This window comes from Electrophorus electricus, chromosome 13 (genome assembly GCF_041902795.1).
Source record: "Electrophorus electricus isolate QZ-2024a chromosome 13, ASM4190279v1, whole genome shotgun sequence".
In the NCBI taxonomy this organism is placed as follows: domain Eukaryota; kingdom Metazoa; phylum Chordata; class Actinopteri; order Gymnotiformes; family Gymnotidae; genus Electrophorus; species Electrophorus electricus.
In genome coordinates, this window is record NC_137509.1 from 22,308,483 (window position 1) to 22,334,540 (window position 26,058).

A 26,058-nucleotide genomic window follows, 5' to 3' on the forward strand; every position below is an offset into this window, starting at 1 on the left:
CCGTATTGTAAGCTTTTATTGCATCATTTAATTACATTCAAGATAACATTCTAGAATGTCAAGTGCAGGGATTAATAAAAAAAATTGTCAGATTGGTCTTTGATGATATTTGCTATGATTAGGCAATTTGAGTAAGAGTATAAGGCTTACGGCCACACCAGCTTGAGAACGCCCAATCTCATCTGACCTTGGAAGCTAAGCAAGTTTGGGCCTGTATAGTACTGAGGTGGGACCCTACCTAGGAATACCAGGTGCTGTAAGCTTTTCTTGCATCACTTTAATTTACTTTCAAGCTGACATGCTCAAATGTGAAGTGCAGTGATTAATAAAAAAAACTATCTGTTAGCACCTGGGAATACCCGATGCTGTAAGTTTTTTTTGCATCACTTTCATTTACTCTCCAACTCACATGCCTGAATGTGAAGTGCAGTGATTCATCAAAAAACTATATGTTAGCACCTTGGACTACGAGATGCTGTAAGCTTCTCTTGCATCACTTTAATTTACTGTCAAGATGACATGCTAGGATGTGAAATGCAGTGATTAATTAAAAAAACTATCTGTTAGCACCTGGGAATAGCAGATGCTGTAAGTTTTTGTTGCATCACTTTACTTTAATCTGCAACTGACAAGCTTGTATGTGAAGTGTACAGATTAAATAGAAATATTTTAGTACCAGGGAATAGCAGGTGCTGTAAGATTGTATTGCATCCCTTTAATTTATGTTCAAGCTATCATGTTCAAATTTGAAGTGCAGTGAATAATTAGTGCCTCCGTATACCAGCTCCGTATTGTAAGCTTTTATTGCATCATTTAATTACATTCAAGATAACATTCTAGAATGTCAAGTGCAGGGATTAATAAAAAAAATTGTCAGATTGGTCTTTGATGATATTTGCTATGATTAGGCAATTTGAGTAAGAGTATAAGGCTTACGGCCACACCAGCTTGAGAACGCCCAATCTCATCTGACCTTGGAAGCTAAGCAAGTTTGGGCCTGTATAGTACTGAGGTGGGACCCTACCTAGGAATACCAGGTGCTGTAAGCTTTTCTTGCATCACTTTAATTTACTTTCAAGCTGACATGCTCAAATGTGAAGTGCAGTGATTAATAAAAAAAACTATCTGTTAGCACCTGGGAATACCCGATGCTGTAAGTTTTTTTTGCATCACTTTCATTTACTCTCCAACTCACATGCCTGAATGTGAAGTGCAGTGATTCATCAAAAAACTATATGTTAGCACCTTGGACTACGAGATGCTGTAAGCTTCTCTTGCATCACTTTAATTTACTGTCAAGATGACATGCTAGGATGTGAAATGCAGTGATTAATTAAAAAAACTATCTGTTAGCACCTGGGAATAGCAGATGCTGTAAGTTTTTGTTGCATCACTTTACTTTAATCTGCAACTGACAAGCTTGTATGTGAAGTGTACAGATTAAATAGAAATATTTTAGTACCAGGGAATAGCAGGTGCTGTAAGATTGTATTGCATCCCTTTAATTTATGTTCAAGCTATCATGTTCAAATTTGAAGTGCAGTGAATAATTAGTGCCTCCGTATACCAGCTCCGTATTGTAAGCCTTTATTGCATCATTTAATTACATTCAAGATAACATTCTAGAATGTCAAGTGCAGGGATTAATAAAAAAAATTGTCAGATTGGTCTTTGATCATATTTGCTATGATTAGGCAATTTGAGTAAGCATATAAGGCTTACGGCCACACCAGCTTGAGAACGCCCAATCTCATCTGACCTTGGAAGCTAAGCAAGTTTGGTCCTGGATAGTACTGAGGTGGGACCCTACCTAGGGACACCAGGTGCTGTAAGCTTTTCTTGCATCACTTTAATTTACTTTCAAGCTGACATGCTCAAATGTGAAGTGCAGTGATTAATAAAAAAATCTATCTGTTAGCACCTGGGAATAGCCGATGCTGTAAGTTTTTTTTGCATCACTTTCATTTACTCTCCAACTCACATGCCTGAATGTGAAGTGCAGTGATTCATCAAAAACTATCTGTTAGCACCTTGGACTACGAGATGCTGTAAGCTTCTCTTGAATCACTTTAATTTACTGTCAAGATGACATGCTAGGATGTGAAATGCAGTGATTAATTAAAAAAACTATCTGTTAGCACCTGGGAATAGCAGATGCTGTAAGTTTTTGTTGCATCACTTTACTTTAATCTGCAACTGACAAGCTTGTATGTGAAGTGTACAGATTAAATAGAAATATTTTAGTACCAGGGAATAGCAGGTGCTGTAAGATTGTATTGCATCCCTTTAATTTATGTTCAAGCTATCATGTTCAAATTTGAAGTGCAGTGAATAATTAACTCAAACTATCTGTTAGCACCTGGGAATAGCAGATGCTGTAAGTTTTTTTTGCATCACTTTCATTTACTCTCCAACTCACATGCCTGAATGTGAAGTGCAGTGATTCATCAAAAAACTATATGTTAGCACCTTGGACTACGAGATGCTGTAAGCTTCTCTTGAATCACTTTAATTTACTGTCAAGATGACATGCTAGGATGTGAAATGCAGTGATTAATTAAAAAAACTATCTGTTAGCACCTGGGAATAGCAGATGCTGTAAGTTTTTGTTGCATCACTTTACTTTAATCTGCAACTGACAAGCTTGTATGTGAAGTGTACAGATTAAATAGAAATATTTTAGTACCAGGGAATAGCAGGTGCTGTAAGATTGTATTGCATCCCTTTAATTTATGTTCAAGCTATCATGTTCAAATTTGAAGTGCAGTGAATAATTAGTGCCTCCGTATACCAGCTCCGTATTGTAAGCCTTTATTGCATCATTTAATTACATTCAAGATAACATTCTAGAATGTCAAGTGCAGGGATTAATAAAAAAAATTGTCAGATTGGTCTTTGATCATATTTGCTATGATTAGGCAATTTGAGTAAGCATATAAGGCTTACGGCCATACCAGCTTGAGAATGCCCAATCTCCTCTGACCTTGGAAGGTAAGCAAGTTTGGGCCTGGATAGTACTGAGGTGGGACCCTACCTAGGGACACCAGGTGCTGTAAGCTTTTCTTGCATCACTTTAATTTACTTTCAAGCTGACATGCTCAAATGTGAAGTGCAGTGATTAATAAAAAAATCTATCTGTTAGCACCTGGGAATAGCCGATGCTGTAAGTTTTTTTTGCATCACTTTCATTTACTCTCCAACTCACATGCCTGAATGTGAAGTGCAGTGATTCATCAAAAACTATCTGTTAGCACCTTGGACTACGAGATGCTGTAAGCTTCTCTTGAATCACTTTAATTTACTGTCAAGATGACATGCTAGGATGTGAAATGCAGTGATTAATTAAAAAAACTATCTGTTAGCACCTGGGAATAGCAGATGCTGTAAGTTTTTGTTGCATCACTTTACTTTAATCTGCAACTGACAAGCTTGTATGTGAAGTGTACAGATTAAATAGAAATATTTTAGTACCAGGGAATAGCAGGTGCTGTAAGATTGTATTGCATCCCTTTAATTTATGTTCAAGCTATCATGTTCAAATTTGAAGTGCAGTGAATAATTAACTCAAACTATCTGTTAGCACCTGGGAATAGCAGATGCTGTAAGTTTTTTTTGCATCACTTTCATTTACTCTCCAACTCACATGCCTGAATGTGAAGTGCAGTGATTCATCAAAAAACTATATGTTAGCACCTTGGACTACGAGATGCTGTAAGCTTCTCTTGAATCACTTTAATTTACTGTCAAGATGACATGCTAGGATGTGAAATGCAGTGATTAATTAAAAAAACTATCTGTTAGCACCTGGGAATAGCAGATGCTGTAAGTTTTTGTTGCATCACTTTACTTTAATCTGCAACTGACAAGCTTGTATGTGAAGTGTACAGATTAAATAGAAATATTTTAGTACCAGGGAATAGCAGGTGCTGTAAGATTGTATTGCATCCCTTTAATTTATGTTCAAGCTATCATGTTCAAATTTGAAGTGCAGTGAATAATTAGTGCCTCCGTATACCAGCTCCGTATTGTAAGCCTTTATTGCATCATTTAATTACATTCAAGATAACATTCTAGAATGTCAAGTGCAGGGATTAATAAAAAAAATTGTCAGATTGGTCTTTGATCATATTTGCTATGATTAGGCAATTTGAGTAAGCATATAAGTCTTACGGCCACACCAGCTTGAGAACGCCCAATCTCATCTGACCTTGGAAGCTAAGCAAGTTTGGTCCTGTATAGTACTGAGGTGGGACCCTACCTAGGGACACCAGGTGCTGTAAGCTTTTCTTGCATCACTTTAATTTACTTTCAAGCTGACATGCTCAAATGTGAAGTGCAGTGATTAATAAAAAAATCTATCTGTTAGCACCTGGGAATAGCCGATGCTGTAAGTTTTTTTTGCATCACTTTCATTTACTCTCCAACTCACATGCCTGAATGTGAAGTGCAGTGATTCATCAAAAACTATCTGTTAGCACCTTGGACTACGAGATGCTGTAAGCTTCTCTTGAATCACTTTAATTTACTGTCAAGATGACATGCTAGGATGTGAAATGCAGTGATTAATTAAAAAAACTATCTGTTAGCACCTGGGAATAGCAGATGCTGTAAGTTTTTGTTGCATCACTTTACTTTAATCTGCAACTGACAAGCTTGTATGTGAAGTGTACAGATTAAATAGAAATATTTTAGTACCAGGGAATAGCAGGTGCTGTAAGATTGTATTGCATCCCTTTAATTTATGTTCAAGCTATCATGTTCAAATTTGAAGTGCAGTGAATAATTAACTCAAACTATCTGTTAGCACCTGGGAATAGCAGATGCTGTAAGTTTTTTTTGCATCACTTTCATTTACTCTCCAACTCACATGCCTGAATGTGAAGTGCAGTGATTCATCAAAAAACTATATGTTAGCACCTTGGACTACGAGATGCTGTAAGCTTCTCTTGCATCACTTTAATTTACTGTCAAGATGACATGCTAGGATGTGAAATGCAGTGATTAATTAAAAAAACTATCTGTTAGCACCTGGGAATAGCAGATGCTGTAAGTTTTTGTTGCATCACTTTACTTTAATCTGCAACTGACAAGCTTGTATGTGAAGTGTACAGATTAAATAGAAATATTTTAGTACCAGGGAATAGCAGGTGCTGTAAGATTGTATTGCATCCCTTTAATTTATGTTCAAGCTATCATGTTCAAATTTGAAGTGCAGTGAATAATTAGTGCCTCCGTATACCAGCTCCGTATTGTAAGCTTTTATTGCATCATTTAATTACATTCAAGATAACATTCTAGAATGTCAAGTGCAGGGATTAATAAAAAAAATTGTCAGATTGGTCTTTGATCATATTTGCTATGATTAGGCAATTTGAGTAAGCGTATAAGGCTTACGGCCACACCAGCTTGAGAACGCCCAATCTCATCTGACCTTGGAAGCTAAGCAAGTTTGGGCCTGGATAGTACTGAGGTGGGACCCTACCTAGGAATACCAGGTGCTGTAAGCTTTTCTTGCATCACTTTAATTTACTTTCAAGCTGACATGCTCAAATGTGAAGTGCAGTGATTAATAAAAAAAACTATCTGTTAGCACCTGGGAATAGCCGATGCTCTAAGTTTTTTTTGCATCACTTTCATTTACTCTCCAACTCACATGCCTGAATGTGAAGTGCAGTGATTCATCAAAAAACTGTCTGTTAGTGCCTCCGTATACCAGATGTTGTAAGCTTTTATTGCATCATTTAATTTACATTCAAGATAACATTCTAGAATGTCAATTGCAGGGATTAATAAAAAAAATTGTCAGATTGGTCTTTGATCATATTTGCTATGATTAGGCAATTTGAGTAAGTGTTTAAGACTTACAGCCATACCAGCTTGAGAATGCCCAATCTCCTCTGACCTTGGAAGCTAAGCAAGTTTGGGCCTGGATAGTACTGAGGTGGGACCCTACCTATGTATACCAGGTGCTGTAAGCTTTTCTTGCATCACTTTAATTTACTTTCAAGCTGACATGCTCAAATGTGAAGTGCAGTGATTAATAAAAAAAACTATCTGTTAGCACCTGGGAATAGCCGATGCTGTAAGTTTTTTTTGCATCACTTTCATTTACTCTCCAACTCACATGCCTGAATGTGAAGTGCAGTGATTCATCAAAAACTATCTGTTAGCACCTTGGACTACGAGATGCTGTAAGCTTCTCTTGAATCACTTTAATTTACTGTCAAGATGACATGCTAGGATGTGAAATGCAGTGATTAATTAAAAAAACTATCTGTTAGCACCTGGGAATAGCAGATGCTGTAAGTTTTTGTTGCATCACTTTACTTTAATCTGCAACTGACAAGCTTGTATGTGAAGTGTACAGATTAAATAGAAATATTTTAGTACCAGGGAATAGCAGGTGCTGTAAGATTGTATTGCATCCCTTTAATTTATGTTCAAGCTATCATGTTCAAATTTGAAGTGCAGTGAATAATTAACTCAAACTATCTGTTAGCACCTGGGAATAGCAGATGCTGTAAGTTTTTTTTGCATCACTTTCATTTACTCTCCAACTCACATGCCTGAATGTGAAGTGCAGTGATTCATCAAAAAACTATATGTTAGCACCTTGGACTACGAGATGCTGTAAGCTTCTCTTGCATCACTTTAATTTACTGTCAAGATGACATGCTAGGATGTGAAATGCAGTGATTAATTAAAAAAACTATCTGTTAGCACCTGGGAATAGCAGATGCTGTAAGTTTTTGTTGCATCACTTTACTTTAATCTGCAACTGACAAGCTTGTATGTGAAGTGTACAGATTAAATAGAAATATTTTAGTACCAGGGAATAGCAGGTGCTGTAAGATTGTATTGCATCCCTTTAATTTATGTTCAAGCTATCATGTTCAAATTTGAAGTGCAGTGAATAATTAGTGCCTCCGTATACCAGCTCCGTATTGTAAGCTTTTATTGCATCATTTAATTACATTCAAGATAACATTCTAGAATGTCAAGTGCAGGGATTAATAAAAAAAATTGTCAGATTGGTCTTTGATCATATTTGCTATGATTAGGCAATTTGAGTAAGCGTATAAGGCTTACGGCCACACCAGCTTGAGAACGCCCAATCTCATCTGACCTTGGAAGCTAAGCAAGTTTGGGCCTGGATAGTACTGAGGTGGGACCCTACCTAGGAATACCAGGTGCTGTAAGCTTTTCTTGCATCACTTTAATTTACTTTCAAGCTGACATGCTCAAATGTGAAGTGCAGTGATTAATAAAAAAAACTATCTGTTAGCACCTGGGAATAGCCGATGCTCTAAGTTTTTTTTGCATCACTTTCATTTACTCTCCAACTCACATGCCTGAATGTGAAGTGCAGTGATTCATCAAAAAACTGTCTGTTAGTGCCTCCGTATACCAGATGTTGTAAGCTTTTATTGCATCATTTAATTTACATTCAAGATAACATTCTAGAATGTCAATTGCAGGGATTAATAAAAAAAATTGTCAGATTGGTCTTTGATCATATTTGCTATGATTAGGCAATTTGACTAAGTGTTTAAGGCTTACAGCCATACCAGCTTGAGAATGCCCAATCTCCTCTGACCTTGGAAGCTAAGCAAGTTTGGGCCTGGATAGTACTGAGGTGGGACCCTACCTATGTATACCAGGTGCTGTAAGCTTTTCTTGCATCACTTTAATTTACTTTCAAGCTGAAATGCTCAAATGTGAAGTGCAGTGATTAATAAAAAAATCTATCTGTTAGCACCTGGGAATAGCCGATGCTGTAAGTTTTTTTTGCATCACTTTCATTTACTCTCCAACTCACATGCCTGAATGTGAAGTGCAGTGATTCATCAAAAAACTATCTGTTAGCACCTTGGACTACGAGATGCTGTAAGCTTCTCTTGCATCACTTTAATTTACTGTCAAGATGACATGCTAAGATGTGAAATGCAGTGATTAATTAAAAAAAACTATCTGTTAGCACCTGGGAATAGCAGATGCTGTAAGTTTTTGTTGCATCACTTTACTTTAATCTGCAACTGACAAGCTTGTATGTGAAGTGTACAGATTAAATAGAAATATTTTAGTACCAGGGAATAGCAGGTGCTGTAAGACTGCATTGCATCCCTTTAATTTATGTTCAAGCTATCATGTTCAAATTTGAAGTGCAGTGAATAATTAACTCAAACTATCTGTTAGCACCTGGGAATAGCAGATGCTGTAAGTTTTTTTTGCATCACTTTCATTTACTCTCCAACTCACATGCCTGAATGTGAAGTGCAGTGATTCATCAAAAAACTGTCTGTTAGTGCCTCCGTATACCAGATGTTGTAAGCTTTTATTGCATCATTTAATTTACATTCAAGATAACATTCTAGAATGTCAATTGCAGGGATTAATAAAAAAAATTGTCAGATTGGTCTTTGATCATATTTGCTATGATTAGGCAATTTGAGTAAGTGTTTAAGGCTTACGGCCATACCAGCTTGAGAATGCCCAATCTCATCTGACCTTGGAAGCTAAGCAAGTTTGGGCCTGGATAGTACTGAGGTGGGACCCTACCTAGGAATACCAGGTGCTGTAAGCTTTTCTTGCATCACTTTAATTTACTGTCAAGATGACATGCTAGGATGCGAAATGCAGTGATTAATTAAAAAAACTATCTGTTAGCACCTGGGAATAGCAGATGCTGTAAGTTTTTGTTGCATCACTTTACTTTAATCTGCAACTGACAAGCTTGTATGTGAAGTGTACAGATTAAATAGAAATATTTTAGTACCAGGGAATAGCAGGTGCTGTAAGATTGTATTGCATCCCTTTAATTTATGTTCAGGCTATCATGTTCAAATTTGAAGTGCAGTGAATAATTAGTGCCTCCGTATACCAGCTCCGTATTGTAAGCTTTTATTGCATCATTTAATTACATTCAAGATAACATTCTAGAATGTCAAGTGCAGGGATTAATAAAAAAAATTGTCAGATTGGTCTTTGATCATATTTGCTATGATTAGGCAAGTTGAGTAAGAGTATAAGGCTTACGGCCACACCAGCTTGAGAACGCCCAATCTCATCTGACCTTGGAAGCTAAGCAAGTTTGGGCCTGTATAGTACTGAGGTGGGACCCTACCTAGGAATACCAGGTGCTGTAAGCTTTTCTTGCATCACTTTAATTTACTTTCAAGCTGACATGCTCAAATGTGAAGTGCAGTGATTAATAAAAAAAACTATCTGTTAGCACCTGGGAATAGCCGATGCTGTAAGTTTTTTTTGCATCACTTTCATTTACTCTCCAACTCACATGCCTGAATGTGAAGTGCAGTGATTCATCAAAAAACTATCTGTTAGCACCTTGGACTACGAGATGCTGTAAGCTTCTCTTGCATCACTTTAATTTACTGTCAAGATGACATGCTAAGATGTGAAATGCAGTGATTAATTAAAAAAACTATCTGTTAGCACCTGGGAATAGCAGATGCTGTAAGTTTTTGTTGCATCACTTTACTTTAATCTGCAACTGACAAGCTTGTATGTGAAGTGTACAGATTAAATAGAAATATTTTAGTACCAGGGAATAGCAGGTGCTGTAAGATTGCATTGCATCCCTTTAATTTATGTTCAAGCTATCATGTTCAAATTTGAAGTGCAGTGAATAATTAACTCAAACTAGCTGTTAGCACCTGGGAATAGCAGATGCTGTAAGTTTTTTTTGCATCACTTTCATTTACTCTCCAACTCACATGCCTGAATGTGAAGTGCAGTGATTCATCAAAAAACTATATGTTAGCACCTTGGACTACGAGATGCTGTAAGCTTCTCTTGCATCACTTTAATTTACTGTCAAGATGACATGCTAGGATGTGAAATGCAGTGATTAATTAAAAAAACTATCTGTTAGCACCTGGGAATAGCAGATGCTGTAAGTTTTTGTTGCATCACTTTACTTTAATCTGCAACTGACAAGCTTGTATGTGAAGTGTACAGATTAAATAGAAATATTTTAGTACCAGGGAATAGCAGGTGCTGTAAGATTGTATTGCATCCCTTTAATTTATGTTCAAGCTATCATGTTCAAATTTGAAGTGCAGTGAATAATTAGTGCCTCCGTATACCAGCTCCGTATTGTAAGCTTTTATTGCATCATTTAATTACATTCAAGATAACATTCTAGAATGTCAAGTGCAGGGATTAATAAAAAAAATTGTCAGATTGGTCTTTGATCATATTTGCTATGATTAGGCAATTTGAGTAAGCGTATAAGGCTTACGGCCACACCAGCTTGAGAACGCCCAATCTCATCTGACCTTGGAAGCTAAGCAAGTTTGGGCCTGGATAGTACTGAGGTGGGACCCTACCTAGGAATACCAGGTGCTGTAAGCTTTTCTTGCATCACTTTAATTTACTTTCAAGCTGACATGCTCAAATGTGAAGTGCAGTGATTAATAAAAAAATCTATCTGTTAGCACCTGGGAATAGCCGATGCTGTAAGTTTTTTTTGCATCACTTTCATTTACTCTCCAACTCACATGCCTGAATGTGAAGTGCAGTGATTCATCAAAAAACTATCTGTTAGCACCTTGGACTACGAGATGCTGTAAGCTTCTCTTGCATCACTTTAATTTACTGTCAAGATGACATGCTAAGATGTGAAATGCAGTGATTAATTAAAAAAACTATCTGTTAGCACCTGGGAATAGCAGATGCTGTAAGTTTTTGTTGCATCACTTTACTTTAATCTGCAACTGACAAGCTTGTATGTGAAGTGTACAGATTAAATAGAAATATTTTAGTACCAGGGAATAGCAGGTGCTGTAAGACTGCATTGCATCCCTTTAATTTATGTTCAAGCTATCATGTTCAAATTTGAAGTGCAGTGAATAATTAACTCAAACTATCTGTTAGCACCTGGGAATAGCAGATGCTGTAAGTTTTTTTTGCATCACTTTCATTTACTCTCCAACTCACATGCCTGAATGTGAAGTGCAGTGATTCATCAAAAAACTGTCTGTTAGTGCCTCCGTATACCAGATGTTGTAAGCTTTTATTGCATCATTTAATTTACATTCAAGATAACATTCTAGAATGTCAATTGCAGGGATTAATAAAAAAAATTGTCACATTGGTCTTTGATCATATTTGCTATGATTAGGCAATTTGAGTAAGTGTTTAAGGCTTACGGCCATACCAGCTTGAGAATGCCCAATCTCATCTGACCTTGGAAGCTAAGCAAGTTTGGGCCTGGATAGTACTGAGGTGGGACCCTACCTAGGAATACCAGGTGCTGTAAGCTTTTCTTGCATCACTTTAATTTACTGTCAAGATGACATGCTAGGATGTGAAATGCAGTGATTAATTAAAAAAACTATCTGTTAGCACCTGGGAATAGCAGATGCTGTAAGTTTTTGTTGCATCACTTTACTTTAATCTGCAACTGACAAGCTTGTATGTGAAGTGTACAGATTAAATAGAAATATTTTAGTACCAGGGAATAGCAGGTGCTGTAAGATTGTATTGCATCCCTTTAATTTATGTTCAAGCTATCATGTTCAAATTTGAAGTGCAGTGAATAATTAGTGCCTCCGTATACCAGCTCCGTATTGTAAGCCTTTATTGCATCATTTAATTACATTCAAGATAACATTCTAGAATGTCAAGTGCAGGGATTAATAAAAAAAATTGTCAGATTGGTCTTTGATCATATTTGCTATGATTAGGCAATTTGAGTAAGCATATAAGGCTTACGGCCACACCAGCTTGAGAACGCCCAATCTCATCTGACCTTGGAAGCTAAGCAAGTTTGGTCCTGGATAGTACTGAGGTGGGACCCTACCTAGGGACACCAGGTGCTGTAAGCTTTTCTTGCATCACTTTAATTTACTTTCAAGCTGACATGCTCAAATGTGAAGTGCAGTGATTAATAAAAAAATCTATCTGTTAGCACCTGGGAATAGCCGATGCTGTAAGTTTTTTTTGCATCACTTTCATTTACTCTCCAACTCACATGCCTGAATGTGAAGTGCAGTGATTCATCAAAAACTATCTGTTAGCACCTTGGACTACGAGATGCTGTAAGCTTCTCTTGAATCACTTTAATTTACTGTCAAGATGACATGCTAGGATGTGAAATGCAGTGATTAATTAAAAAAACTATCTGTTAGCACCTGGGAATAGCAGATGCTGTAAGTTTTTGTTGCATCACTTTACTTTAATCTGCAACTGACAAGCTTGTATGTGAAGTGTACAGATTAAATAGAAATATTTTAGTACCAGGGAATAGCAGGTGCTGTAAGATTGTATTGCATCCCTTTAATTTATGTTCAAGCTATCATGTTCAAATTTGAAGTGCAGTGAATAATTAACTCAAACTATCTGTTAGCACCTGGGAATAGCAGATGCTGTAAGTTTTTTTTGCATCACTTTCATTTACTCTCCAACTCACATGCCTGAATGTGAAGTGCAGTGATTCATCAAAAAACTATATGTTAGCACCTTGGACTACGAGATGCTGTAAGCTTCTCTTGCATCACTTTAATTTACTGTCAAGATGACATGCTAGGATGTGAAATGCAGTGATTAATTAAAAAAACTATCTGTTAGCACCTGGGAATAGCAGATGCTGTAAGTTTTTGTTGCATCACTTTACTTTAATCTGCAACTGACAAGCTTGTATGTGAAGTGTACAGATTAAATAGAAATATTTTAGTACCAGGGAATAGCAGGTGCTGTAAGATTGTATTGCATCCCTTTAATTTATGTTCAAGCTATCATGTTCAAATTTGAAGTGCAGTGAATAATTAGTGCCTCCGTATACCAGCTCCGTATTGTAAGCTTTTATTGCATCATTTAATTACATTCAAGATAACATTCTAGAATGTCAAGTGCAGGGATTAATAAAAAAAATTGTCAGATTGGTCTTTGATCATATTTGCTATGATTAGGCAATTTGAGTAAGCGTATAAGGCTTACGGCCACACCAGCTTGAGAACGCCCAATCTCATCTGACCTTGGAAGCTAAGCAAGTTTGGGCCTGGATAGTACTGAGGTGGGACCCTACCTAGGAATACCAGGTGCTGTAAGCTTTTCTTGCATCACTTTAATTTACTTTCAAGCTGACATGCTCAAATGTGAAGTGCAGTGATTAATAAAAAAAACTATCTGTTAGCACCTGGGAATAGCCGATGCTCTAAGTTTTTTTTGCATCACTTTCATTTACTCTCCAACTCACATGCCTGAATGTGAAGTGCAGTGATTCATCAAAAAACTGTCTGTTAGTGCCTCCGTATACCAGATGTTGTAAGCTTTTATTGCATCATTTAATTTACATTCAAGATAACATTCTAGAATGTCAATTGCAGGGATTAATAAAAAAAATTGTCAGATTGGTCTTTGATCATATTTGCTATGATTAGGCAATTTGAGTAAGTGTTTAAGACTTACAGCCATACCAGCTTGAGAATGCCCAATCTCCTCTGACCTTGGAAGCTAAGCAAGTTTGGGCCTGGATAGTACTGAGGTGGGACCCTACCTATGTATACCAGGTGCTGTAAGCTTTTCTTGCATCACTTTAATTTACTTTCAAGCTGACATGCTCAAATGTGAAGTGCAGTGATTAATAAAAAAAACTATCTGTTAGCACCTGGGAATAGCCGATGCTGTAAGTTTTTTTTGCATCACTTTCATTTACTCTCCAACTCACATGCCTGAATGTGAAGTGCAGTGATTCATCAAAAAACTATCTGTTAGCACCTTGGACTACGAGATGCTGTAAGCTTCTCTTGCATCACTTTAATTTACTGTCAAGATGACATGCTAAGATGTGAAATGCAGTGATTAATTAAAAAAACTATCTGTTAGCACCTGGGAATAGCAGATGCTGTAAGTTTTTGTTGCATCACTTTACTTTAATCTGCAACTGACAAGCTTGTATGTGAAGTGTACAGATTAAATAGAAATATTTTAGTACCAGGGAATAGCAGGTGCTGTAAGACTGCATTGCATCCCTTTAATTTATGTTCAAGCTATCATGTTCAAATTTGAAGTGCAGTGAATAATTAACTCAAACTATCTGTTAGCACCTGGGAATAGCAGATGCTGTAAGTTTTTTTTGCATCACTTTCATTTACTCTCCAACTCACATGCCTGAATGTGAAGTGCAGTGATTCATCAAAAAACTGTCTGTTAGTGCCTCCGTATACCAGATGTTGTAAGCTTTTATTGCATCATTTAATTTACATTCAAGATAACATTCTAGAATGTCAATTGCAGGGATTAATAAAAAAAATTGTCACATTGGTCTTTGATCATATTTGCTATGATTAGGCAATTTGAGTAAGTGTTTAAGGCTTACGGCCATACCAGCTTGAGAATGCCCAATCTCATCTGACCTTGGAAGCTAAGCAAGTTTGGGCCTGGATAGTACTGAGGTGGGACCCTACCTAGGAATACCAGGTGCTGTAAGCTTTTCTTGCATCACTTTAATTTACTGTCAAGATGACATGCTAGGATGTGAAATGCAGTGATTAATTAAAAAAACTATCTGTTAGCACCTGGGAATAGCAGATGCTGTAAGGTTTTGTTGCATCACTTTACTTTAATCTGCAACTGATCAGCTTGTATGTGAAGTGTACAGATTAAATAGAAATATTTTAGTACCAGGGAATAGCAGGTGCTGTAAGATTGTATTGCATCCCTTTAATTTATGTTCAAGCTATCATGTTCAAATTTGAAGTGCAGTGAATAATTAGTGCCTCCGTATACCAGCTCCGTATTGTAAGCTTTTATTGCATCATTTAATTACATTCAAGATAACATTCTAGAATGTCAACTGCAGGGATTAATAAAAAAAATTGTCAGATTGGTCTTTGATGATATTTGCTATGATTAGGCAATTTGAGTAAGAGTATAAGGCTTACGGCCACACCAGCTTGAGAACGCCCAATCTCATCTGACCTTGGAAGCTAAGCAAGTTTGGGCCTGTATAGTACTGAGGTGGGACCCTACCTAGGAATACCAGGTGCTGTAAGCTTTTCTTGCATCACTTTAATTTACTTTCAAGCTGACATGCTCAAATGTGAAGTGCAGTGATTAATAAAAAAAACTATCTGTTAGCACCTGGGAATACCCGATGCTGTAAGTTTTTTTTGCATCACTTTCATTTACTCTCCAACTCACATGCCTGAATGTGAAGTGCAGTGATTCATCAAAAAACTATCTGTTAGCACCTTGGACTACGAGATGCTGTAAGCTTCTCTTGCATCACTTTAATTTACTGTCAAGATGACATGCTAAGATGTGAAATGCAGTGATTAATTAAAAAAACTATCTGTTAGCACCTGGGAATAGCAGATGCTGTAAGTTTTTGTTGCATCACTTTACTTTAATCTGCAACTGACAAGCTTGTATGTGAAGTGTACAGATTAAATAGAAATATTTTAGTACCAGGGAATAGCAGGTGCTGTAAGACTGCATTGCATCCCTTTAATTTATGTTCAAGCTATCATGTTCAAATTTGAAGTGCAGTGAATAATTAACTCAAACTATCTGTTAGCACCTGGGAATAGCAGATGCTGTAAGTTTTTTTTGCATCACTTTCATTTACTCTCCAACTCACATGCCTGAATGTGAAGTGCAGTGATTCATCAAAAAACTGTCTGTTAGTGCCTCCGTATACCAGATGTTGTAAGCTTTTATTGCATCATTTAATTTACATTCAAGATAACATTCTAGAATGTCAATTGCAGGGATTAATAAAAAAAATTGTCAGATTGGTCTTTGATCATATTTGCTATGATTAGGCAATTTGAGTAAGTGTTTAAGGCTTACGGCCATACCAGCTTGAGAATGCCCAATCTCCTCTGACCTTGGAAGCTAAGCAAGTTTGGGCCTGGATAGTACTGAGGTGGGACCCTACCTAGGAATACCAGGTGCTGTAAGCTTTTCTTGCATCACTTTAATTTACTGTCAAGATGACATGCTAGGATGTGAAATGCAGTGATTAATTAAAAAAACTATCTGTTAGCACCTGGGAATAGCAGATGCTGTAATTTTTTGTTGCATCACTTTACTTTAATCTGCAACTGACAAGCTTGTATGTGAAGTGTACAGATTAAATAGAAATATTTTAGTACCAGGGAATAGCAGGTGCTGTAAGATTGTATTGCATCCCTTTAATTTATGTTCAGGCTATCATGTTCAAATTTGAAGTGCAGTGAATAATTAGTGCCTCCGTATACCAGCTCCGTATTGTAAGCTTTTATTGCATCATTTAATTACATTCAAGATAACATTCTAGAATGTCAAGTGCAGGGATTAATAAAAAAAATTGTCAGATTGGTCTTTGATGATATTTGCTATGATTAGGCAATTTGAGTAAGAGTATAAGGCTTACGGCCACACCAGCTTGAGAACGCCCAATCTCATCTGACCTTGGAAGCTAAGCAAGTTTGGGCCTGTATAGTACTGAGGTGGGACCCTACCTAGGAATACCAGGTGCTGTAAGCTTTTCTTGCATCACTTTAATTTACTTTCAAGCTGACATGCTCAAATGTGAAGTGCAGTGATTAATAAAAAAAACTATCTGTTAGCACCTGGGAATACCCGATGCTGTAAGTTTTTTTTGCATCACTTTCATTTACTCTCCAACTCACATGCCTGAATGTGAAGTGCAGTGATTCATCAAAAAACTATATGTTAGCACCTTGGACTACGAGATGCTGTAAGCTTCTCTTGCATCACTTTAATTTACTGTCAAGATGACATGCTAGGATGTGAAATGCAGTGATTAATTAAAAAAACTATCTGTTAGCACCTGGGAATAGCAGATGCTGTAAGTTTTTGTTGCATCACTTTACTTTAATCTGCAACTGACAAGCTTGTATGTGAAGTGTACAGATTAAATAGAAATATTTTAGTACCAGGGAATAGCAGGTGCTGTAAGATTGTATTGCATCCCTTTAATTTATGTTCAAGCTATCATGTTCAAATTTGAAGTGCAGTGAATAATTAGTGCCTCCGTATACCAGCTCCGTATTGTAAGCTTTTATTGCATCATTTAATTACATTCAAGATAACATTCTAGAATGTCAAGTGCAGGGATTAATAAAAAAAATTGTCAGATTGGTCTTTGATCATATTTGCTATGATTAGGCAATTTGAGTAAGCGTATAAGGCTTACAGCCACACCAGCTTGAGAACGCCCAATCTCATCTGACCTTGGAAGCTAAGCAAGTTTGGACCTGGATAGTACTGAGGTGGGACCCTACCTAGGAATACCAGGTGCTTTAAGCTTTTCTTGCATCATTTTAATTTACTTTCAAGCTGACATGCTCAAATGTGAAGTGCAGTGATTAATAAAAAAAACTATCGGTTAGCACCTGGGAATAGCCGATGCTGTAAGTTTTTTTTGCATCACTTTCATTTACTCTCCAACTCACTTGCCTGAATGTGAAGTGCAGTGATTCATCAAAAAACTGTCTGTTAGTGCCTCCGTATACCAGATGTTGTAAGCTTTTATTGCATCATTTAATTTACATTCAAGATAACATTCTAGAATGTCAATTGCAGGGATTAATTAAAAAAATTGTCAGATTGGTCTTTGATCATATTTGCTATGATTAGGCAATTTGAGTAAGTGTTTAAGGCTTACGGCCACACCAGCTTGAGAATGCCCAATCTCCTCTGACCTTGGAAGCTAAGTAAGTTTGGGCCTGGATAGTACTGAGGTGGGACCCTACCTATGTATACAAGGTGCTGTAAGCTTTTCTTGCATCACTTTAATTTACTTTCAAGCTGACATGCTCAAATGTGATGTGCAATGATTAATAAAAAAAACTGTCTGTTAGCAGCTGGGAATAGCAGATGCTGTAAGTTTTTTTTGCATCACTTTCATTTACTCTCCAACTCACATGCCTGAATGTGAAGTGCAGTAAATCATCAAAAAACTGTCTGTTAGCACCTTGGACTACGAGATGCTGTAAGCTTCTCTTGCATCACTTTAATTTACTGTCAAGATGACATGCTAAGATGTGAAATGCAGTGATTAATTAAAAAAACTATCTGTTAGCACCTGGGAATAGCAGATGCTGTAAGTTTTTGTTGCATCACTTTACTTTAATCTGCAACTGACAAGCTTGTATGTGAAGTGTACAGATTAAATAGAAATATTTTAGTACCAGGGAATAGCAGGTGCTGTAAGATTGTATTGCATCCCTTTAATTTATGTTCAAGCTATCATGTTCAAATTTGAAGTGCAGTGAATAATTAGTGCCTCCGTATACCAGCTCCGTATTGTAAGCTTTTATTGCATCATTTAATTACATTCAAGATAACATTCTAGAATGTCAAGTGCAGGGATTAATAAAAAAAATTGTCAGATTGGTCTTTGATCATATTTGCTATGATTAGGCAATTTGAGTAAGCGTATAAGGCTTACGGCCACACCAGCTTGAGAACGCCCAATCTCATCTGACCTTGGAAGCTAAGCAAGTTTGGGCCTGGATAGTACTGAGGTGGGACCCTACCTAGGAATACCAGGTGCTGTAAGCTTTTCTTGCATCACTTTAATTTACTTTCAAGCTGACATGCTCAAATGTGAAGTGCAGTGATTAATAAAAAAAACTATCTGTTAGCACCTGGGAATAGCCGATGCTCTAAGTTTTTTTTGCATCACTTTCATTTACTCTCCAACTCACATGCCTGAATGTGAAGTGCAGTGATTCATCAAAAAACTGTCTGTTAGTGCCTCCGTATACCAGATGTTGTAAGCTTTTATTGCATCATTTAATTTACATTCAAGATAACATTCTAGAATGTCAATTGCAGGGATTAATAAAAAAAATTGTCAGATTGGTCTTTGATCATATTTGCTATGATTAGGCAATTTGAGTAAGTGTTTAAGGCTTACAGCCATACCAGCTTGAGAATGCCCAATCTCCTCTGATCTTGGAAGCTAAGCAAGTTTGGGCCTGGATAGTACTGAGGTGGGACCCTACCTATGTATACCAGGTGCTGTAAGCTTTTCTTGCATCACTTTAATTTACTTTCAAGCTGACATGCTCAAATGTGAAGTGCAATGATTAATAAAAAAAACTATCTGTTAGCACCTGGGAATAGCCGATGCTGTAAGTTTTTTTTGCATCACTTTCATTTACTCTCCAACTCACATGCCTGAATGTGAAGTGCAGTGATTCATCAAAAACTATCTGTTAGCACCTTGGACTACGAGATGCTGTAAGCTTCTCTTGAATCACTTTAATTTACTGTCAAGATGACATGCTAGGATGTGAAATGCAGTGATTAATTAAAAAAACTATCTGTTAGCACCTGGGAATAGCAGATGCTGTAAGTTTTTGTTGCATCACTTTACTTTAATCTGCAACTGACAAGCTTGTATGTGAAGTGTACAGATTAAATAGAAATATTTTAGTACCAGGGAATAGCAGGTGCTGTAAGATTGTATTGCATCCCTTTAATTTATGTTCAAGCTATCATGTTCAAATTTGAAGTGCAGTGAATAATTAGTGCCTCCGTATACCAGCTCCGTATTGTAAGCCTTTATTGCATCATTTAATTACATTCAAGATAACATTCTAGAATGTCAAGTGCAGGGATTAATAAAAAAAATTGTCAGATTGGTCTTTGATCATATTTGCTATGATTAGGCAATTTGAGTAAGCGTATAAGGCTTACGGCCACACCAGCTTGAGAACGCCCAATCTCATCTGACCTTGGAAGCTAAGCAAGTTTGGTCCTGGATAGTACTGAGGTGGGACCCTACCTAGGGACACCAGGTGCTGTAAGCTTTTCTTGCATCACTTTAATTTACTTTCAAGCTGACATGCTCAAATGTGAAGTGCAGTGATTAATAAAAAAAACTATCTGTTAGCACCTGGGAATAGCCGATGCTGTGAGTTTTTTTTGCATCACTTTCATTTACTCTCCAACTCACATGCCTGAATGTGAAGTGCAGTGATTCATCAAAAAACTGTCTGTTAGTGCCTCCGTATACCAGATGTTGTAAGCTTTTATTGAATCATTTAATTTACATTCAAGATAACATTCTAGAATGTCAATTGCAGGGATTAATAAAAAAAATTGTCAGATTGGTCTTTGATCATATTTGCTATGATTAGGCAATTTGAGTAAGTGTTTAAGGCTTACGGCCATACCAGCTTGAGAATGCCCAATCTCATCTGACCTTGGAAGCTAAGCAAGTTTGGGCCTGGATAGTACTGAGGTGGGACCCTACCTATGTATACCAGGTGCTGTAAGCTTTTCTTGCATCATTTTAATTTACTTTCAAGCTGACATGCTCAAATGTGAAGTGCAATGATTAATAAAAAAAACTATCTGTTAGCACCTGGGAATAGCCGATGCTATAAGTTTTTTTTGCATCACTTTCATTTACTCTCCAACTCACATGCCTGAATGTGAAGTGCAGTGATTCATCAAAAAACTATATGTTAGCACCTTGGACTACGAGATGCTGTAAGCTTCTCTTGCATCACTTTAATTTACTGTCAAGATGACATGCTAGGATGTGAAATGCAGTGATTAATTAAAAAAACTATCTGTTAGCACCTGGGAATAGCAGATGCTGTAAGTTTTTGTTGCATCACTTTACTTTAATCTGCAACTGACAAGCTTGTATGTGCAGTGTACAGATTAAATAGAAATATTTTAGTACCAGGGAATAGCAGGTGCTGTAAGATTGTATTGCATCCCTTTAATTTATGTTCAAGCTATCATGTTCAAATTTGAAGTGCAGTGAATGATTAACTCAAACTATCTGTTAGCACCTGGGAATAGCAGATGCTGTAAGTTTTTTTTGCATCACTTTCATTTACTCTCCAACTCACATGCCTGAATGTGAAGTGCAGTGATTCATCAAAAAACTGTCTGTTAGTGCCTCCGTATACCAGATGTTGTAAACTTTTATTGCATCATTTAATTTACATTCAAGATAACATTCTAGAATGTCAATTGCAGGGATTAATAAAAAAAATTGTCAGATTGGTCTTTGATCATATTTGCTATGATTAGGCAATTTGAGTAATTGTTTAAGGCTTACGGCCATACCAGCTTGAGAATGCCCAATCTCATCTGACCTTGGAAGCTAAGCAAGTTTGGGCCTGGATAGTACTGAGGTGGGACCCTACCTATGTATACCAGGTGCTGTAAGCTTTTCTTGCATCATTTTAATTTACTTTCAAGCTGACATGCTCAAATGTGAAGTGCAATGATTAATAAAAAAAACTATCTGTTAGCACCTGGGAATAGCAGATGCTGTAAGTTTTTGTTGCATCACTTTACTTTAATCTGCAACTGACAAGCTTGTATGTGAAGTGTACAGATTAAATAGAAATATTTTAGTACCAGGGAATAGCAGGTGCTGTAAGATTGTATTGCATCCCTTTAATTTATGTTCAAGCTATCATGTTCAAATTTGAAGTGCAGTGAATAATTAACTTAAACTATCTGTTAGCACCTGGGAATAGCAGATGCTGTAAGTTTTTTTTGCATCACTTTCATTTACTCTCCAACTCACATGCCTGAATGTGAAGTGCAGTGATTCATCAAAAAACTATATGTTAGCACCTTGGACTACGAGATGCTGTAAGCTTCTCTTGCATCACTTTAATTTACTGTCAAGATGACATGCTAGGATGTGAAATGCAGTGATTAATTAAAAAAACTATCTGTTAGCACCTGGGAATAGCAGATGCTGTAAGTTTTTGTTGCATCACTTTACTTTAATCTGCAACTGACAAGCTTGTATGTGAAGTGTACAGATTAAATAGAAATATTTTAGTACCAGGGAATAGCAGGTGCTGTAAGATTGTATTGCATCCCTTTAATTTATGTTCAAGCTATCATGTTCAAATTTGAAGTGCAGTGAATAATTAACTCAAACTATCTGTTAGCACCTGGGAATAGCAGATGCTGTAAATTTTTTTTTGCATCACTTTCATTTACTCTCCAACTCACATGCCTGAATGTGAAGTGCAGTGATTCATCAAAAAACTATATGTTAGCACCTTGGATTACGAGATGCTGTAAGCTTCTCTTGCATCACTTTAATTTACTGTCAAGATGACATGCTAGGATGTGAAATGCAGTGATTAATTAAAAAAACTATCTGTTAGCACCTGGGAATAGCAGATGCTGTAAGTTTTTGTTGCATCACTTTACTTTAATCTGCAACTGACAAGCTTGTATGTGAAGTGTACAGATTAAATAGAAATATTTTAGTACCAGGGAATAGCAGGTGCTACAAGATTGTATTGCATCCCTTTAATTTATGTTCAAGCTATCATGTTCAAATTTGAAGTGCAGTGAATAATTAGTGCCTCCGTATACCAGCTCCGTATTGTAAGCTTTTATTGCATCATTTAATTTACTTTCAAGATAACATTCTAGAATGTCAAGTGCAGGGATTAATAAAAAAAATTGTCAGATTGGTCTTTGATCATATTTGCTATGATTAGGCAATTTGAGTAAGCGTATAAGGCTTACGGCCACACCAGCTTGAGAACGCCCAATCTCATCTGAGCTTGGAAGCTAAGCAAGTTTGGGCCTGGATAGTACTGAGGTGGGACCCTACCTAGGAATACCAGGTGCTGTAAGCTTTTCTTGCATCACTTTAATTTACTTTCAAGCTGACATGTTCAAATGTGAAGTGCAGTGATTAATAAAAAAAACTATCTGTTAGCACCTGGGAATAGCCGATGCTGTAAGTTTTTTTTGCATCACTTTCATTTACTCTCTAACTCACATGCCTGAATGTGAAGTGCAGTGATTCATCAAAAAACTATCTGTTAGCACCTTGGACTACGAGATGCTGTAAGCTTCTCTTGCATCACTTTAATTTACTGTCAAGATGAAATGCTAAGATGTGAAATGCAGTGATTAATTAAAAAAACTATCTGTTAGCACCTGGGAATAGCAGATGCTGTAAGTTTTTGTTGCATCACTTTACTTTAATCTGCAACTGACAAGCTTGTATGTGAAGTGTACAGATTAAATAGAAATATTTTAGTACCAGGGAATAGCAGGTGCTGTAAGATTGTATTGCATCCCTTTAATTTATGTTCAAGCTATCATGTTCAAATTTGAAGTGCAGTGAATAATTAACTCAAACTATCTGTTAGCACCTGGGAATAGCAGATGCTGTAAGTTTTTTTTGCATCACTTTCATTTACTCTCCAACTCACATGCCTGAATGTGAAGTGCAGTGATTCATCAAAAAACTATATGTTAGCACCTTGGACTACGAGATGCTGTAAGCTTCTCTTGCATCACTTTAATTTACTGTCAAGATGACATGCTAGGATGTGAAATGCAGTGATTAATTAAAAAAACTATCTGTTAGCACCTGGGAATAGCAGATGCTGTAAGTTTTTGTTGCATCACTTTACTTTAATCTGCAACTGACAAGCTTGTATGTGAAGTGTACAGATTAAATAGAAATATTTTAGTACCAGGGAATAGCAGGTGCTGTAAGATTGTATTGCATCCCTTTAATTTATGTTCAAGCTATCATGTTCAAATTTGAAGTGCAGTGAATAATTAGTGCCTCCGTATACCAGCTCCGTATTGTAAGCTTTTATTGCATCATTTAATTACATTCAAGATAACATTCTAGAATGTCAAGTGCAGGGATTAATAAAAAAAATTGTCAGATTGGTCTTTGATCATATTTGCTATGATTAGGCAATTTGAGTAAGCGTATAAGGCTTACGGCCACACCAGCTTGAGAACGCCCAATCTCATCTGACCTTGGAAGCTAAGCAAGTTTGGGCCTGGATAGTACTGAGGTGGGACCCTACCTAGGAATACCAGGTGCTGTAAGCTTTTCTTGCATCACTTTAATTTACTTTCAAGCTGACATGTTCAAATGTGAAGTGCAGTGATTAATAAAAAAAACTATCTGTTAGCACCTGGGAATAGCCGATGCTGTAAGTTTTTTTTGCATCACTTTCATTTACTCTCCAACTCACATGCCTGAATGTGAAGTGCAGTGATTCATCAAAAAACTATCTGTTAGCACCTTGGACTACGAGATGCTGTAAGCTTCTCTTGCATCACTTTAATTTACTGTCAAGATGAAATGCTAAGATGTGAAATGCAGTGATTAATTAAAAAAACTATCTGTTAGCACCTGGGAATAGCAGATGCTGTAAGTTTTTGTTGCATCACTTTACTTTAATCTGCAACTGACAAGCTTGTATGTGAAGTGTACAGATTAAATAGAAATATTTTAGTACCAGGGAATAGCAGGTGCTGTAAGATTGTATTGCATCCCTTTAATTTATGTTCAAGCTATCATGTTCAAATTTGAAGTGCAGTGAATAATTAACTCAAACTATCTGTTAGCACCTGGGAATAGCAGATGCTGTAAGTTTTTTTTGCATCACTTTCATTTACTCTCCAACTCACATGCCTGAATGTGAAGTGCAGTGATTCATCAAAAAACTATATGTTAGCACCTTGGACTACGAGATGCTGTAAGCTTCTCTTGCATCACTTTAATTTACTGTCAAGATGACATGCTAGGATGTGAAATGCAGTGATTAATTAAAAAAACTATCTGTTAGCACCTGGGAATAGCAGATGCTGTAAGTTTTTGTTGCATCACTTTACTTTAATCTACAACTGACAAGCTTGTATGTGAAGTGTACAGATTAAATAGAAATATTTTAGTACCAGGGAATAGCAGGTGCTGTAAGATTGTATTGCATCCCTTTAATTTATGTTCAAGCTATCATGTTCAAATTTGAAGTGCAGTGAATAATTAGTGCCTCCGTATACCAGCTCCGTATTGTAAGCTTTTATTGCATCATTTAATTACATTCAAGATAACATTCTAGAATGTCAAGTGCAGGGATTAATAAAAAAAATTGTCAGATTGGTCTTTGATCATATTTGCTATGATTAGGCAATTTGAGTAAGCGTATAAGGCTTACGGCCACACCAGCTTGAGAACGCCCAATCTCATCTGAGCTTGGAAGCTAAGCAAGTTTGGGCCTGGATAGTACTGAGGTGGGACCCTACCTAGGAATACCAGGTGCTGTAAGCTTTTCTTGCATCACTTTAATTTACTTTCAAGCTGACATGTTCAAATGTGAAGTGCAGTGATTAATAAAAAAAACTATCTGTTAGCACCTGGGAATAGCCGATGCTGTAAGTTTTTTTTGCATCACTTTCATTTACTCTCCAACTCACATGCCTGAATGTGAAGTGCAGTGATTCATCAAAAAACTATCTGTTAGCACCTTGGACTACGAGATGCTGTAAGCTTCTCTTGCATCACTTTAATTTACTGTCAAGATGAAATGCTAAGATGTGAAATGCAGTGATTAATTAAAAAAAATATCTGTTAGCACCTGGGAATAGCAGATGCTGTAAGTTTTTGTTGCATCACTTTACTTTAATCTGCAACTGACAAGCTTGTATGTGAAGTGTACAGATTAAATAGAAATATTTTAGTACCAGGGAATAGCAGGTGCTGTAAGATTGTATTGCATCCCTTTAATTTATGTTCAAGCTATCATGTTCAAATTTGAAGTGCAGTGAATAATTAACTCAAACTATCTGTTAGCACCTGGGAATAGCAGATGCTGTAAGTTTTTTTTGCATCACTTTCATTTACTCTCCAACTCACATGCCTGAATGTGAAGTGCAGTGATTCATCAAAAAACTATATGTTAGCACCTTGGACTACGAGATGCTGTAAGCTTCTCTTGCATCACTTTAATTTACTGTCAAGATGACATGCTAGGATGTGAAATGCAGTGATTAATTAAAAAAACTATCTGTTAGCACCTGGGAATAGCAGATGCTGTAAGTTTTTGTTGCATCACTTTACTTTAATCTGCAACTGACAAGCTTGTATGTGAAGTGTACAGATTAAATAGAAATATTTTAGTACCAGGGAATAGCAGGTGCTGTAAGATTGTATTGCATCCCTTTAATTTATGTTCAAGCTATCATGTTCAAATTTGAAGTGCAGTGAATAATTAACTCAAACTATCTGTTAGCACCTGGGAATAGCAGATGCTGTAAGTT

General features: G+C 36.7%; 9 non-coding genes and 21 pseudogenes across 9 annotated transcripts; all 30 read left to right on the plus strand.

The window, feature by feature from the left end:
* Positions 1-144: 144 nt before the first annotated feature.
* Positions 145-263, plus strand: LOC145647610 (5S ribosomal RNA; annotated as a pseudogene).
* Positions 264-930: 667 nt separating this feature from the next.
* On the plus strand, positions 931-1,049 carry LOC145647611 (5S ribosomal RNA; annotated as a pseudogene).
* Positions 1,050-1,716: 667 nt separating this feature from the next.
* On the plus strand, positions 1,717-1,835 carry LOC145650342 (5S ribosomal RNA; annotated as a pseudogene).
* Positions 1,836-2,940: 1,105 nt separating this feature from the next.
* LOC145650709 (5S ribosomal RNA) lies at positions 2,941-3,059 on the plus strand (annotated as a pseudogene).
* A 1,105-nt stretch (positions 3,060-4,164) lies between these two features.
* On the plus strand, positions 4,165-4,283 carry LOC145644219 (5S ribosomal RNA; annotated as a pseudogene).
* Positions 4,284-5,388: 1,105 nt separating this feature from the next.
* Positions 5,389-5,507, plus strand: LOC145650041 (5S ribosomal RNA). The gene has a single exon (XR_014116654.1). It is a non-coding gene; the product is annotated as a 5S ribosomal RNA (ribosomal RNA).
* A 352-nt stretch (positions 5,508-5,859) lies between these two features.
* LOC145643964 (5S ribosomal RNA) lies at positions 5,860-5,978 on the plus strand (annotated as a pseudogene).
* A 1,105-nt stretch (positions 5,979-7,083) lies between these two features.
* On the plus strand, positions 7,084-7,202 carry LOC145650052 (5S ribosomal RNA). Its single transcript, XR_014116655.1, has one exon. It is a non-coding gene; the product is annotated as a 5S ribosomal RNA (ribosomal RNA).
* A 352-nt stretch (positions 7,203-7,554) lies between these two features.
* Positions 7,555-7,673, plus strand: LOC145650579 (5S ribosomal RNA; annotated as a pseudogene).
* A 792-nt stretch (positions 7,674-8,465) lies between these two features.
* LOC145647017 (5S ribosomal RNA) lies at positions 8,466-8,584 on the plus strand. The gene has a single exon (XR_014116260.1). It is a non-coding gene; the product is annotated as a 5S ribosomal RNA (ribosomal RNA).
* Positions 8,585-9,030: 446 nt separating this feature from the next.
* Positions 9,031-9,149, plus strand: LOC145647612 (5S ribosomal RNA; annotated as a pseudogene).
* Positions 9,150-10,255: 1,106 nt separating this feature from the next.
* Positions 10,256-10,374, plus strand: LOC145650063 (5S ribosomal RNA). Its single transcript, XR_014116656.1, has one exon. It is a non-coding gene; the product is annotated as a 5S ribosomal RNA (ribosomal RNA).
* A 791-nt stretch (positions 10,375-11,165) lies between these two features.
* LOC145647029 (5S ribosomal RNA) lies at positions 11,166-11,284 on the plus strand. The gene has a single exon (XR_014116262.1). It is a non-coding gene; the product is annotated as a 5S ribosomal RNA (ribosomal RNA).
* A 446-nt stretch (positions 11,285-11,730) lies between these two features.
* On the plus strand, positions 11,731-11,849 carry LOC145650344 (5S ribosomal RNA; annotated as a pseudogene).
* Positions 11,850-12,954: 1,105 nt separating this feature from the next.
* Positions 12,955-13,073, plus strand: LOC145650075 (5S ribosomal RNA). The gene has a single exon (XR_014116657.1). It is a non-coding gene; the product is annotated as a 5S ribosomal RNA (ribosomal RNA).
* Positions 13,074-13,425: 352 nt separating this feature from the next.
* LOC145643965 (5S ribosomal RNA) lies at positions 13,426-13,544 on the plus strand (annotated as a pseudogene).
* Positions 13,545-14,335: 791 nt separating this feature from the next.
* Positions 14,336-14,454, plus strand: LOC145647042 (5S ribosomal RNA). The gene has a single exon (XR_014116264.1). It is a non-coding gene; the product is annotated as a 5S ribosomal RNA (ribosomal RNA).
* Positions 14,455-14,900: 446 nt separating this feature from the next.
* On the plus strand, positions 14,901-15,019 carry LOC145647613 (5S ribosomal RNA; annotated as a pseudogene).
* A 791-nt stretch (positions 15,020-15,810) lies between these two features.
* On the plus strand, positions 15,811-15,929 carry LOC145647909 (5S ribosomal RNA; annotated as a pseudogene).
* A 446-nt stretch (positions 15,930-16,375) lies between these two features.
* LOC145647614 (5S ribosomal RNA) lies at positions 16,376-16,494 on the plus strand (annotated as a pseudogene).
* Positions 16,495-17,161: 667 nt separating this feature from the next.
* On the plus strand, positions 17,162-17,280 carry LOC145650077 (5S ribosomal RNA; annotated as a pseudogene).
* Positions 17,281-17,632: 352 nt separating this feature from the next.
* LOC145645846 (5S ribosomal RNA) lies at positions 17,633-17,751 on the plus strand (annotated as a pseudogene).
* A 667-nt stretch (positions 17,752-18,418) lies between these two features.
* Positions 18,419-18,537, plus strand: LOC145650086 (5S ribosomal RNA). Its single transcript, XR_014116659.1, has one exon. It is a non-coding gene; the product is annotated as a 5S ribosomal RNA (ribosomal RNA).
* A 352-nt stretch (positions 18,538-18,889) lies between these two features.
* LOC145650191 (5S ribosomal RNA) lies at positions 18,890-19,008 on the plus strand (annotated as a pseudogene).
* A 666-nt stretch (positions 19,009-19,674) lies between these two features.
* Positions 19,675-19,793, plus strand: LOC145650345 (5S ribosomal RNA; annotated as a pseudogene).
* Positions 19,794-20,145: 352 nt separating this feature from the next.
* On the plus strand, positions 20,146-20,264 carry LOC145649483 (5S ribosomal RNA; annotated as a pseudogene).
* Positions 20,265-21,055: 791 nt separating this feature from the next.
* LOC145649484 (5S ribosomal RNA) lies at positions 21,056-21,174 on the plus strand (annotated as a pseudogene).
* Positions 21,175-22,500: 1,326 nt separating this feature from the next.
* Positions 22,501-22,619, plus strand: LOC145644125 (5S ribosomal RNA; annotated as a pseudogene).
* A 1,106-nt stretch (positions 22,620-23,725) lies between these two features.
* LOC145650097 (5S ribosomal RNA) lies at positions 23,726-23,844 on the plus strand. Its single transcript, XR_014116660.1, has one exon. It is a non-coding gene; the product is annotated as a 5S ribosomal RNA (ribosomal RNA).
* A 1,106-nt stretch (positions 23,845-24,950) lies between these two features.
* LOC145644136 (5S ribosomal RNA) lies at positions 24,951-25,069 on the plus strand (annotated as a pseudogene).
* The last annotated feature ends 989 nt before the right edge of the window (positions 25,070-26,058 follow it).